The 14,460-nt window shown below is 38.8% G+C and overlaps 1 non-coding gene and 2 pseudogenes across 2 annotated transcripts; all 3 read right to left on the reverse strand.

Moving 5' to 3' along the window:
* Positions 1-2,583: 2,583 nt before the first annotated feature.
* On the reverse strand, positions 2,584-3,773 carry LOC104721986 (cytosolic sulfotransferase 18 pseudogene; annotated as a pseudogene). Its single transcript, XR_015578563.1, has one exon. The product of XR_015578563.1 is annotated as a cytosolic sulfotransferase 18 pseudogene (transcript).
* Positions 3,774-6,464: 2,691 nt separating this feature from the next.
* LOC109126567 (putative acetyltransferase At3g50280) overlaps positions 6,465-14,460 on the reverse strand; it is a 30,966-nt pseudogene continuing 22,970 nt past the window's right edge.
* Positions 9,270-9,376, reverse strand: LOC147948499 (small nucleolar RNA R71). The gene has a single exon (XR_015585885.1). It is a non-coding gene; the product is annotated as a small nucleolar RNA R71 (small nucleolar RNA).

Raw genomic sequence — 14,460 nt, forward strand, 5'->3', positions numbered from 1 at the left:
CAATCTAAAAGATTGTACCTTCCAATGTCTTTTCAGTAATGATCAGAAAGATTATTTATCTTAAGAATTTACATGCATGTTCATATGAACAAACAAAATCTATGAGCTAATATAAAAAATTCAAGTGTTTTTCTTACAAACATTCATGCCTCTGTGAATAAATGTATATAACTTATTGGAATTTGTAAGTATATTTGTTATTCTTTCAAATCATATTGTTCGTTTCAAAAAAATTGTGTCTCTGCCAAACTTGTCATTATTAGTATTAAATACTAATGTAAGATAAGAAACACTTTATGCATTGGTATCAATGCGTATGAAATTTATTTGAGTTTTTAACAAAAGTACAAAACACATATATGATGTGAAGAAATATAATTGATAAGATGAAATATTGAGTAGAATTGTTGCAAAGGATTTCGTACTATTGATTGAGGTAGCATTGAGTTCCTATTCAAATCTAAATAAGTTCAAAATACCCAGAGCCGTCGCTAACTTGTCGGAGGCCACAATCTAAAAAAAAACTGGGCTTAATTTTCTTATTAAGTGTGTGAAAAAAACAGAAAAAAGAAAAATAAACACACAAACGGGTCGATCTCATGACATATGACTCCACAACACTACTTCCTATACCACCAGACCAAAGATACATTCGACTAAAAAGAGGCCGAATTTACTTTATATTTTAGAGGGCCACAATCTGATGTTTCATCAGCCTGGCCTCTCGGCCGGCTCTGAAAATACCTTAACATGATATATTTAACGTACACGTTTCTTATAAATGTCATTTAACAGTTCACTCTCTTAAAAATCACTTTTATTTCTTTCTTTTTTATTCACATTAGTTATAAATGTCAGTTCTTCTTCAAATTCCCAAAATCCTTCTTGTTGATGAAGATTTTGATAAAGCATATATATAATGAAGAACTTGAGAGCATGTTTGAGGAATGACTGGACAATTATGGCCAACTTCAGAGCAAACAATTCAAGACCAAGAAGAGCCTCTATAGAAAGAAACCGTGAAAATGAATACACCCACATGCGAAATTAATGATTAATTTAGTGAAGATGCGATTTACTTTTATTCTATACTCCAACATCCATTTAGAATGAACAACCTATTTGTTTATGTGTATTGTTGATCAACTCCCTCATGAAGTACAATACTTTCAACAAAGACGATATGCTACCAGAAAGTCGTCTCTCTTTCATTACAAAAGCGTCCAAATAATATGTAATGGCATATGGTTGTCCAAGTGATGCGGTGGATGCTATTACATATTATTTGTGCGCTTTTGTAATGCAAGAGAGACGACTTTCTGATAGCATATCGTCTTTGTTGAAAGTATTGTACTTCATGAGGGAGTTGATCAACAATACACATAAACAAATAGGTTGTTCATTCTAAATGGATGTTGGAGTATAGAACAAAAGTACAAAACACATATCTGATGTGAAGAAATATAATTGGTAAGATGCAATATTGAGTAGAATTGTTGCAAAGGATTTTGTACTATTGATTGAAGTAGCATTGAGTTCCTATTCAAAATATTTATTTAATTACTCATCATGAGAGCTACAATAGATGGTTCAACCATAGCATTACTAAAATGTTGTATTCATAATGTTATCTTTCATAACAGTTTTATAGATGTGATTATATATGTTTTCATGACACTGATTTGTTGTTATGTAGAATTGACACGAAAACTCATATGCTATGAATGAGGATATTTTTTGTAGTGATAAATGCCTCCAGCTAAGTGAAAGCACTACAAGTTTGAAAAAAATTGTAGATATGATTCTGTATTTATTTGAAGATGTTTATCTAAGACCATCTCCAATGTATATCTCTATTTTTTTCTCTAAAATAGAGTAATTCAAAAATAGAGCATTGTTTTCCTCTAATGTATTACTCTATTTTCAACTCTAAAATAGAATTAGTGTAAAAAAATAGAGTTGAAAATAGAGTTGCTCTATATATAGAGCAATTCTATCATTTTCTCCATTTTATAGTAAAATAATAAATAGGGTTGGAACAAATATTACTTTATAATAGAAATTTGACTATAAAATAGAGTGGGATTAGAGATACCCTAAAAAGACATGCATCATAAGATCTTCAATGATTTTTTTTGATATTGGAAAGGTGTGCCGTTTTTTAGACATGATCGGAAGCATTGGTTACGCGGTACGTTGGCGATTGTTAAATCGTGAGTCTGAATCCAAAATTTTAAAAATGAGATATTCTAAAACCAATATATATTTAAATAAGGTTTCTTCTAACTAAAAAAATATTTAATTTCCAAAACAAAGATAATTTTAGACATTTTCCGTATTATTTACAGCAAAAGAAAAATATTCTATTATTCTATTTTTATGATCCTAAATTCCTAACCGTTTTAATTAATATTTATCAAAAATGTTTGTACAATCACATAGGAGGGAAACTTCATCTTTGTGTATGAGAATATAAACGAGATTGAAACACAGCTTGTAGAAGATCAAGACTTAGCTCACATCATGAAAAGATGAATGGTTGCAACTTGTAAAGCCAATTCCTTTTTAATTAGAAACAGTTCATTTAGACAAAACAACATCAAGATTTATTCTTCCATTATATAACTTAATACAACGTATGCTATGTGACCTGTGTCATATATCATGTTCAAGCAAACCGGAATATTTGAACTTCTCTAGCATCAATCCATCGATTCGAGCTGCCATCTCCTGAGTAAGGTAGTTGTGCCAATCTCCGACCTTTGCGTTTCTAAAGAAGGCGCTATTCGGATAGTAAACCCAAGAGATATCTTCTCTTGTTTTCTCCCCTTCGTTCACTTCAAGATTCTTCAACGTATCGAAACTGCAAAGATTTACAACTTTCTCAACAACACCTTTCTTCTCTTCCTCAGCTGTGAATCCATAACCCATAAACTGAGCCAGTCTCTTCACATACGGCAAAGGATCAGCTCTCATCGTCTCGTACTTGAAGAACAAAACATGATCTGGATTCTCTTGGTAAGCTTTCCAATACCCTAAGACATGGTCTAGATAAGGACCGTACCCAGAGAAACCTCCACAGAACATATCAAAACACTCCTCAAGACTATGTAGAGGGCCCTTTCCTGAGTTTTGCTTTTGGAAAAAAGTCCACATGGAGATGAATGTGTCCTTTGGGTCTCTCCAGATGTAAACCATCTTACAACCCGATTTCGCAACTGATTCGGGCAATAACCCGTGGGGCAAGTGAGTCGAAAACAGAGTGTTTCCTTTGTCTTTGAGAGAATTAACTTGAGGGAAGTAAGCGAATTCAATCTCAATGAAAGGTACAAGCTCATGAGGGTTACGTTTTAGGAGAGGGTTCGAGGAATCTTCCAAGCTAGATCGATTGGCGATGGCAAAAGTTAGAGCTTTGAGCCAAGTGGAACCTGTCTTTGGGTAGCTACAAACGAAAAAGTCAATGGGTCGCGCTTGGAAGAACTCTTGCGCGTAAAGGCAACTTTCTAGGAGAAGCTGTAAAATCCAGTGGCCACCGTACTCGATCAGCGGAGCTTTTGGAAACCAGCCTTTGACGTGAGGAAACGTGGCGATGAGGTCTTGGTATCGTTTCTGATTCTTCTCGAACTCTGTCTTGGTCTCGTCGTGGTGGCTTGGTAGGTTCATTTGTGCCATTGGAGATAGAAAATAGGATTTGAGGAACTCGACCGTGTTGTTTGTATTCTGTCTTTCTGTGGGAGATGAGTGTTAGTCTATGTTCGGAAACAACTCGGTTTAGGTGTAGTATAGTAGTAGTAGTTCACGTAACGAATTTAACCCACGTGTTGCTATGTCGTATCAGAAACCATCCTCAAACGCCACATATCCTTCATACTGTCATAAGATAAGCCATTAGATCTTAAGGCATCTTCAATCCCAAGACATGGGTACATTCTTATCTCAAGAGATTGGGTAACTAACATATGTAGATTATTGTATTAAACTTGAAAATAATCGTGTTTGTACAGAATGCAACAACCAACTTTGGAATATTAATATTAAAACACCAATAGTATCAGAACTCATTTCCTGTTGTATTAAACTTTGGTGATCGATCAAGTAAACAATACAATTTTAGTCTGTGCAAGAACGAATATGATGACTTTGACAAATTATTTGCCATGCAAAGTAATATTCTTAATTCGCATTGGCGTTAATTTCTTAGCCACGTATTTCTGTAAGAGGTCCCTCATTTAGTAGTAGTACTGTGTAATCTCATCAGTGTAAAATCAAGCAAATTTTTTTTGTGCATTGGTCAATATATTTGGGATCAAAATATAAATTTTGCAGGAAAGTTTGAAATTGCATAAACATAATTGTTTTTAAAGTACGCTCGAAGTGTCCAAGAGAATGGACTGAGACCATGCATCGAGAGATAATTATTAAGATAATTACATCACTGGTCGACCACTAAACCACTGGTGGTGCTACTTGTTTAATTGATCCTTCTTTCTTTGTTTATTATATAGTCTAATTATTCCAAAATAAATTTTGGTGTGTTAAATGAAACAAAGAGCAAGAATTACCAACACACGAATGATTGGTACTTCAGTTATTCATATTATTGCAGTCATTTTCTAGACAAACAAATATCTCCATTTAGTAGAGTGACCTTAATTAACATGTAAACAAAATAGAAAATTTTAAAAAAAAAAAAAAATCCAAACATGTTTGCTGCTAAATGTTTGCCTAAAGAATAATTTAATTTAATTTTTTTTTTTTGTAATTTTTAGATGTATATTATTTATCAATACCAATATACCAAAGATAATATTTTAGTAATTATCATTTGTGGTCTATAATTTTTGCTTTTCTTTTATACTGAATCACTTTTTTGAAATTATACTAAAAATAGAAATAAAAGAAAATTTGTATTAAAATAATCCAAAATAAAACATTATAGTATCTTTTCATACTATATATATGTTAGTGTATAGGTACTTAAAAGATTACCAAACCGAAAAGTATATTAAGAAAATCGATACAAACATACCCGCATGGGTTAATTTTCTAGCTAAATTTTTTTATGTCATGTTAAACTAATTATAAATGAGTTATAATTTATAAAATAAGTATATTGACATTCTCAATTTCTCATCGAGTAGTGGAAAATTCATTTTGATAAGACTCATTGTTTTTTTCTCAAGTTATTTTTCTGTTTTCACTTATGATTACATGCACTAAAATCTATAAAATAAAAAATATAAAACGATACTAATATGCTCATTTAGTTTTTCAATTTTGTTGTGTTTTTACTTAAGAAATGAAAAACACTATATTACAACAAATATATATATATATATATATATATATATATGTTGTCAATTAAATTAATATTAAAGCATCTGTATTATTACTTTGAACTTCATTATTTATTGTTTATTTTTTGATATTCATACAAAGGTTGTCTCTCATATATATTCTCCGGGATTTTCCTCATTTCTTCCATGATAAAACTGGTTTAACATTAGAAGTTGCAGGCAAAACCATGGACTCAATCATCTTCACGAAGATGTTGAGGAGCTTTTGTAAGTGTATGTAGGCAAGCACAAGTTTAAGATGAAATTCAGGAAGCTGTACAAAATATGACTACACAAGCTTCTGTCTCAGCATAAGCATCTGATGTATGCACAAGCCTTTGTCCTACAAAAGAGCATCAGAGACCTGTTGATTTTGTCTGTATGTTTTGGTTTTGAAGATTTATGAAGATCTATTTAAAGCACGTTTTGAGATATTACTTGGAAGAAAAACACGAAGAAAAAGAAAGCTTGAAGATATTTAGAAGATTTAATATGATTAGATTATATTCGTTTAACAAAGAATAAAGTTAAATGGAATATTTTCTAGGAAAGTTGTTAGCTTTGGGAGAGGCACGAAATCCCTTAAATATAGAGGGTCTAAGACTTAGAAACTTATCCCTCTAGAACGTAACAAAGAGAGGAAAAACCTTGTAAGCCTTTTGGTATCTTTTTGAGAAAAGGGTGAGGGTTTTGTTTCTAAGTGAGAGTCCTAGGTGTAGATCATTTGTGTTGACCTTAGGGATCTCTTATTGGGTTGGAAATAGATTGGGAACAAGCTAAGAGAAGATCTTAGGTTTGTGTACGTCCAATATTGAGCTCTAACTGTAATTGTGCTCAAGAAGTATTTTCAACAAAGATTGAGGACGTAGACATTTGCTGAACCTTGTTAAAATTGTGTGTCTCTTGTCTCTTCTACACTAACAGCTTTAACTACAGAGTCAACCAATCAAACCAATCAAACCGGAAGTAAAAGTAGCCAGAACTCTAACTCTGTTCATAACTAAGATCGTCAGCTCCTCCAATCTTCTGATGAATTTGTTGCTTTAAACTCAAAACAATATTTTTATTGAAGTTGAAACATTTAACTTCTGCAGAATACTCTGAGAGTAACAAGCAAAGACAATAGGATCAAGAAGAAGAAGAGACAAGAGACATGAACTCTTGAATTGATTCCAAAGCTTCCATAAACTTGGGAAGTAGACATACTTCCAAATCTATGCTTGCTCCTCCTTCTCTTCCTGGATAAGCTGAAACCTTCCCGTCATACTTACCGCCATAACCGCTTCTAACTGCAACTGCTTTCCTGATATGTCTATATTTTGTCTCTCCTCAGCATATATTTATCATGCATTTAGCTAGGATAACTGATTGTTTTACATCATTTTCTAACTCTTTTCTATACACTTTGCATGTCTAGGTAGTTCTTGCATCATCCTTGCATACATTGTCTAGGAAGTGCATCCGTCCGAGCCATGCTCCCCAGCATCCGTCCAAGCCATGCTCCCCAGCATCCGTCCGAGCCATGCTCCCCAGCATCCATCCGAGCTATGCTCCCCAGCGACCCATCCGCTGCACAACACTCCCAGAACCATCTCTCGAGCCATCTCCGGGAAGCATCAACCGAGCTATCCCCGTGAAGTGTCAACCGAGCCATCCGTTCGAGCCGTTCCACTCGAGTGAGATTTAGCTTTTGACGTCTTCATTAAAGTCGTAGGGAATTGAGTTATCTTTCCAACGCCGTTTATTTCAAGCCAATCGGAGGTGTGGTTCAAGAGTTATCATCGTTTTAGTGGATGCGTATACACCACGCTCGAGCCACTCTCACTCGCCACGCATTCCAGCTTGTCTGATCGAGCCACTCTCTCTCACCACGCACTACATCTTGTATGATCGAGCCACTCTCGCTCGCCACACATTCCAGCTTGTCTGATCGAGCCACTCTCACTCGCCACGCATTCCAGCTTGTCTGATCGAGCCACTCTCTCTCGCCACGCATTCCAGCTTGTCTGATCGAGCCACTCTCACTCGCCACACACTCCAGCTTGTCTGATCGAGCCACTCTCTCTCGCCATGCACTCTAGCTGCCTTCCCTCGAGCGACGCTGACATTGCATTCCACTCGATGTGCACGGACTCGATCGCACATGTCAGGAAGTAAGACGTTTGGTCTCACACGCTTCAGGGAATTCCATAACCGACTCTTCACCTTGTCGTTTTAAGTTTTAGGGCTTTCCATGTTGGACTACTATATATACATTTTGTTAAGTCTCTGCGGAGACATCTTATCTTTATCTCGTATTGTTTTCTTTCCTAGAAGGTTTTAACCTAGCCACAAAATACGTTCTGAGACTTGTATTCCGATATCTTTGAGATTTATTGAGATTTGGCATTTGATTCCTTCTACAAAGTTGTTCATCTTATTTTTATCTACCCAATAATGCTTGTTTCAATGTTTTATGTGTTTGCATCCTTGATAATAAATTTTGGATCTGAGTAGTGTGGTAGTTCTTGAGGATGGGATAGATTAGGTGGATGATCTTAGGATGTAGAGTGTTTAAGCTTTGATTGTATGATTTCCTTTTGGACTAGAGTTAGAAATACTAGTTTCTCTCTGATCAATTGGAACTGGGGTTTAGACATTTCTGCACCCAAAAGGTGTTCGATGAAATGTCTGACCAACTAGTGCCAGAGACTTACGTTCCTAGCCTAACAGATTAGCTGTCTAGGATGTTTGTTGACGTGAATGAACTTGTTTTTCATGCCATGCTTGATCATGTTTCTCTAGCGAGAGCTAGGTTTGGAAGTGGTTGAGTTTGAGTAGCTTTTGTCAAGAGATTAGATTAGCTAAGAAGTGATGTTCATTGTTTAGGGATGGTTTGCTTGTGGCATGTTAAATACTCTATAGACTAGGATACTCCACCGACATCAATTACTCCCATCCTTAGGACCTCTTTCTTTCTGATTTTTATTACATTCCTGAGATTGTTTTGTTTCTTGCTTTTTAGTTCATGCTTAGACTCGTTTACATTTTTATTCATTTTCGCTTCTTGTCATGCATTCTCGTTTCTAGTTCTGTGACTCATTTCCGTTTTGAATTGTCATCATTCTAGGACAGTTAGACAAACACTCTCTTTGAATTGGCTTAACTTGTGATTTCTTGATTGCATCTCAATTGTTAGTAAAGTTTCCCAACTGGATTGACACCTTAAGTATTACAACTGCATAAGGTTAATTGAACCTGCTAGGACACACAGAATCCTAGTATCAATTTGGCGCGTTTCCATTTGGGATTCATTTTGCTACATTTAAGATTTCAAGTTTTGCAAGATTAAGTTCTGTTACCCTTATCATTCTGAGTACTAACTTGCTTTGGTTTTCTGCTTGTTTGTCTTGCAACTCAGGTACCTATTGATTGCAACCTTGCATGCACACCAGATCAAGAGGGCATCAGAATCTCCTTCCCGTTATCGACGAAATCAATCGGTTGCAACGACCACGACAAGCTCGTCAACTCACTGATCATCCCGCACCAGTCACTATGGAACAACAGAATGAACCAAATCCGAGACCGCGAAACATTGGTGCTGGGGATGCACCGAACACTCATACTTAGTGTGCTGGAATCGTCCCTCCCGCCGTACAGAACAACAACTTCGAAATCAAAAGTGGTCTGATCTCCATGATCCAAGGAAACAAGTTCCATGGGTTGACTATGGAGGATCCACTCGACCACTTGGACGAGTTCGGCCGTCTGTGCAGTCTCACCAAGATCAACGGCGGGAGTGAGGACGGTTACAAGTTGCGCCGCTTCCCATTCTCTCTGGGAGACAAGGCTCATCAATGGGAGAAAAACCTTCCCAAGGGATCAATCACCACCTGGGATGGTTGCATGAAAGCATTCTTGGCCAAGTTTTTCTCCAACTCTAGAACAGCACGTCTCAGAAATGAGATTTCTAGCTTCACTCAGAAGAGCTCAGAATCATTCTGTGAAGCATGGGAGCGTTTCAAGGGTTACCATAGCCAGTGTCCACACCATGGTTTTCAGCAACGAGTCACTGCTGAGCACTCTCTACCATGGTGTACTACCAAAGATACGTATGCTGCTTGACACCGCTTCTAATGGTAATTTTCTGAACAAAGACATTGAGGAAGGATGGCAACTAGTGGAGAATCTCGCTCAGTCTGACGGCAACTACAATGAGGACTATGACCGCACAGTTCGTGGCGACGCTGGGTCTGAGGAGAAGTACAAGAAACACCTCAAAAATGTCAATGAGAAGCTTGCCTGTATCTTGCTAAGCCAGCAGAGGAGCATCCACTTTGTATCTGAGGATGACCCTTTCCAAGTTCCAGATGGGGAGGGCGAGCAGACTGAGGAGATCAGCTATGTCCAGAATCAGAGTGGATACAACAAAGGTTACAATCCCTACAAGACGAACCCCAATTTGTCTTACCGAAGTACTAATGTTGCTAATCCACAAGATCAGGTGTACCCACCCCAACAACAACAACAAGGTCAACAAAAACCTTTTGTGCCTTACAATCCGGGATTCGCTCCTAAACAACAGTTCCAGCAGGGTTACCAAGCTCCCTCAGGACCACCGCCAGGATTCTGCCCTCAACCAGTTCAGCCTACTCCCGCCCCAGATCAAGAAATGAAGCAAATGATGCAACAACTTCTTCAGGATCAAGCTAGCGGTTCTATGGATATTGCAAAGAAGTTTGCTGACCTTAGTCAGAGGATGGAATGTTCTTACAATGATCTGAACGTCAAATTTGAAGCGCTGAATTTGAAGATCAGGTATATAGAAGGTCAATCTGCTTCTATTTCTGCACCAAAACCTGGCCAATTCCCAGGAAAGGCTGTTCAGAACCCCAAGGAGTTCGCCAATGCCATTACGCTGAGAAGTGGGAATTTATTGCCTCCCAGGCAAGGAGTCCCAGACGTCACTGCGGACATTGAGGAATTAGATGGGGAGGGTTTTTTTCAGGATAACGCTCAGATGGAGAACCCCGTCGAGGCAGTCAAAGATCCAATCGAGCCAGTGAAGCAATCCAAACCTGAAGCTGTTAAGGAGCCTGCTGTTCCTGATGACAAACCTGCAAGATTCACCCCCCACCGTACAAGTCTCCTCTACCATTTCTAGTGAGGTTCAAGAAGCAGCTTACTGAGAAGTACAAAGCCTTGTTCGAAAAACAAGTTAAGGAGATTGAGTTGAGGATGCCATTGCTGGATGCATTCGCACTTGTTTCGCACTACCAGAAATTCCTCAAGGATTTAGTGATGGAGAGATCAAAAGAAGTTTAAGGCATGGTGGTACTAAGTCTTGAGTGCAGTGCAATCATCCAGAAGAAGATTATACCCAAGAAGCTCAAAGATCCGGGATCATTTACTCTACCTTGCTCCCTTGGACCTATGTCTTTTGATAGGTGTTTATGTGATCTTGGCGCTTCAGTCAATCTGATGCCATTCTCTGTGGCTAAGAGGTTGGGTATCACAAGGTTTAAAGGTTGCGACATCTCCCATCATCCTTGCAGATAGATCAGTGAGACTTCCACATGGTATTTTAGAGGACTTACCTATCAGGATCAGAGACATGGAAGTGCCGACCGACTTTGTGGTTCTGGAGATGGACGAAGAATCAAAAGATCCTCTGATCCTAGGAAGACCGTTCCTGGCGACTGCTGGAGCCATCATTGATGTCAGAAATAGCAAGATTGATCTTAATCTGGGCGACGACTTCATTATGAAGTTTGACATCAAAGATACTTTGAAGAAGCCAACAATAGGAGGACAAGTCTTCTACATTGAAGAGATGGATAAGTTGGCTGATGAACTGTTGGAGGAACTAGCTGAGGAGGATCATCTCAAAACTGTTCTAACCAAGGATGGAGAAGAAGGGTTCCTGCATGGGGAGACCACTTGTTACAAGAATATGCTAGACTCCCACAGAGAAACGGACGAACCAGAGGAGTTCGAGCAGTTTTCTGACGCATAAGAGGTATGTATAGTTGAGACAGAGAATTCAGAACGTGAAACCTCCCACTTGACCGACATCAAGACCCGACTCGAATCACCGCTCGAGACACTGTTTGGACCACACTCGACCATGACCGCTCCTGACGCCCATGCTGACAACTGGTCGGAACTGAAAGCTCCAAAGGTAGAACTCAAAACTCTCCCTTCTGGACTCAGGTACGTTTTTCCGGTAACCAATTCTACTTATCATATCATTGTGAATGCTAGGTTGAGTGATGATGAATTGAAGTTGCTTGTAACTGAGCTTAAGAAGAAGAGCCATAGGTTATTCTTTAGATGATATCAAGGGAATCTCACATAGTCTTTGCACCTATAGGATCAATCTTGAAAATGAATCCTATGCTAGTATTGACCCCCAAAGAAGATTGAACCCTAATCTGAAAGAGGTAGTTAAGAAAGAAATCCTAAAACTACTTGATGCTGGAGTTATCTATCCTATTTCTGATAGTACTTGGGTATCTCCAGTGCACTGTGTACCTAAAAAGGGAGGAATCACTGTCATCAAAAATGAAAAAAATGAGCTAATCCCAACTAGGACCATCACAGGACATATGATGTGCATTGATTATAGGAAGTTGAATGCTGTATCTAGGAAAGATCATTTTCCTCTTCCTTTCATTGATCAAATGTTGGAAAGACTAGCTAGTCATCCTTATTATTGTTTCCTTCATGGGTATAGTGGATTCTTCCAAATCACTATCCACCCAAATGATTAGGAAAAGACAACATTTACTTGTCCTTATGGCACTTTTGCCTACAGACGCATGTCATTTGGTTTGTGCAATGCTCCTGCCACCTTTCAAAGATGCATGAAATCAATTTTCTCGGATTTGATTGAGGAGTCAGTGGAAGTGTTTATGGATGACTTCTCTGTATACAGTTCCACTTTCTCCTCCTGTTTGTTGAATCTGTGCAGGGTATTGACGCGATGTGAGGAGACGAACCTGGTGCTGAACTAGAAGAAATACCACTTCATGGTAGAAGAAGGGATCGTTCTGGGACACAAGATTTCTGAAAGAGGAATTGAGGTTGACAAGGCAAAGATTGAGGTCATGGTTCAGCTTCAACCACCTAAGACAGTGAAGGACATAAGAAGTTTTCTGGGACATGCTGGGTTTTACAGGAGATTCATCAAGGACTTCTCAAAAATTGCAAGACCTTTGACAATGTTGCTGTGCAAGGAGGTTGAGTTCGAATTTAGTGCAGCATGTTTGGAAGCTTTCAGCAAGATCAAGGAGGCCTTGGTTTCGGCACCCATAGTACAAGCTCCGAATTGGGATCATCCGTTTGAGATCATGTGTGATGCTTCAGACTTTCCAGTTGAAGCAGTTCTGGGACAGCGTATTGACAAGAAGCTGCATGTCATTTACTACGCGAGTCGCACTTTGGACGAGACTCAAGGAAGGTTTGCTACCACGGAGAAGGAACTCCTAGCAGTTGTATTCTGCTACTTCATGAGTTCGACATGGAGATTGTTGACAAGAAAGGCATAGAAAATGGAGTTGCGGACCATCTGTCAAGAATGAGGATTGAAGATGCTGTTCCCAGAGATGATTCAATGCCTGAGGAACAACTTCTCATCGCCCAGGTTTGTGAGCAGATGCATGACACAGAGCTTGACAACCTCAGAATCAGATGCATGGCGATCACTTCTGAGACTGCACCATGGTATGCAGATGTTGTGAATTACAGGGTTTGTGGAGAGGTTCCTGATGACATGGATCCCTACAGGAAGAAAAAGTTCTTCAGGAAGGTCAACCATTACTTCTGGGATGAGCCCTATCTGTACAAAAGAGGTTCTGACGGTCTGTTCAGAAGATGCATAGCAGAAGGGGAAGTGCAGGGAGTGCTTGAGCACTGTCACGGTTCCACCTATGGAGGCCATTTTGCCACATTCAAGGCAGCTCAGAAGGTTCTCCAAGCAGGTCTCTGGTGGCCAACCTTGTTCAAGGACGCTCACAGTTTCATCACCAAGTGTGATGCTTGTCAGAGGATGGGCAACATCACAAGGAGGAAAGAGATGCCCCAGAATCCGATCCTGGAAGTAGAGATATTTGATGTTTGGGGTATCGACTTCATGGGTCCTTTCAACCCTCCATCAAATGGCAATGTCTATATTCTGGTGGCAGTTGATTATGTTTCTAAGTGGGTTGAAGCCATTGCCAGTCCCACTAACGATCACAAGGTTGTTCTGAAGCTGTTCAAAAGTATATTTTTTCCAAGGTATGGGATACCCAGAGCAGTGATCAGTGATGGTGGTACTCATTTCGTCAACAAGGTGTTTGAGAGTATGCTGAGAAAGTATGGGGTCAAGCACAAGGTGTCTACTGCGTATCACCCTTAGACCAGCGGACAGGTTGAAGTCTTAAATAGGCAAATCAAAGGTATCTTGTCAAGGATTGTTGGGGTTTCGAAGAAAGATTGGTCTGTAAAGTTGGATGAAACTCTCTGGACATACAAGACAGCTTTCAAAACGCCCATAGGCAGAACACCATTCCAGTTGGTATATGGTAAAGCATGTTATCTCCCTGTGGAGGTTGAGTACAAGTCGCTTTGGGCTATCAAGTTGATGAACATGGATATTGATACAGCGCAGGGCAAGAGGACCCTTGATCTACATGAGTTGGAAGAAATCAGACTTGATGCCTATGAGAGTTCAAAGATTTACAAGAAAAGAACAAAGAATTTTCATGATAAGAAAATTGTTGTCAAGAAGCTCAAGGCTGGGGATCAGGTTTTGCTTTTCAACTCCAAGCTTAAGTTATTTCCTGGAAAGCTTAAGTCTAGGTGGTCTGGACCTTTTGACGTCAAGGAAGTTCTGCCATTTAGAGCTATCACTCTTCTGAACAAGGATGGTAGCGAATTCACTGTAAATGGTCAGAGAGTCAAGAAATATTTAGCTGATCAAGTCCGACCAGAGGGGTTTTCTGTGCTCCTCCTTGAACCCCCAAAAGCATAATGAGCTGAAAAGTCAAGCTAGAGACTTTAAACAAGCTCACTTGGGAAGAAGTCCCAAAGGTATCACTGTAAATATTTTTTAGGATCCTTGTGTTTTTAGTTTTTTTTTTTGGTTTTCTTGTATTCA

The sequence above is a fragment of the Camelina sativa genome, chromosome 2, assembly GCF_030686135.1.
Source record: "Camelina sativa cultivar CO46 ecotype springtype chromosome 2, ASM3068613v1".
In the NCBI taxonomy this organism is placed as follows: domain Eukaryota; kingdom Viridiplantae; phylum Streptophyta; class Magnoliopsida; order Brassicales; family Brassicaceae; genus Camelina; species Camelina sativa.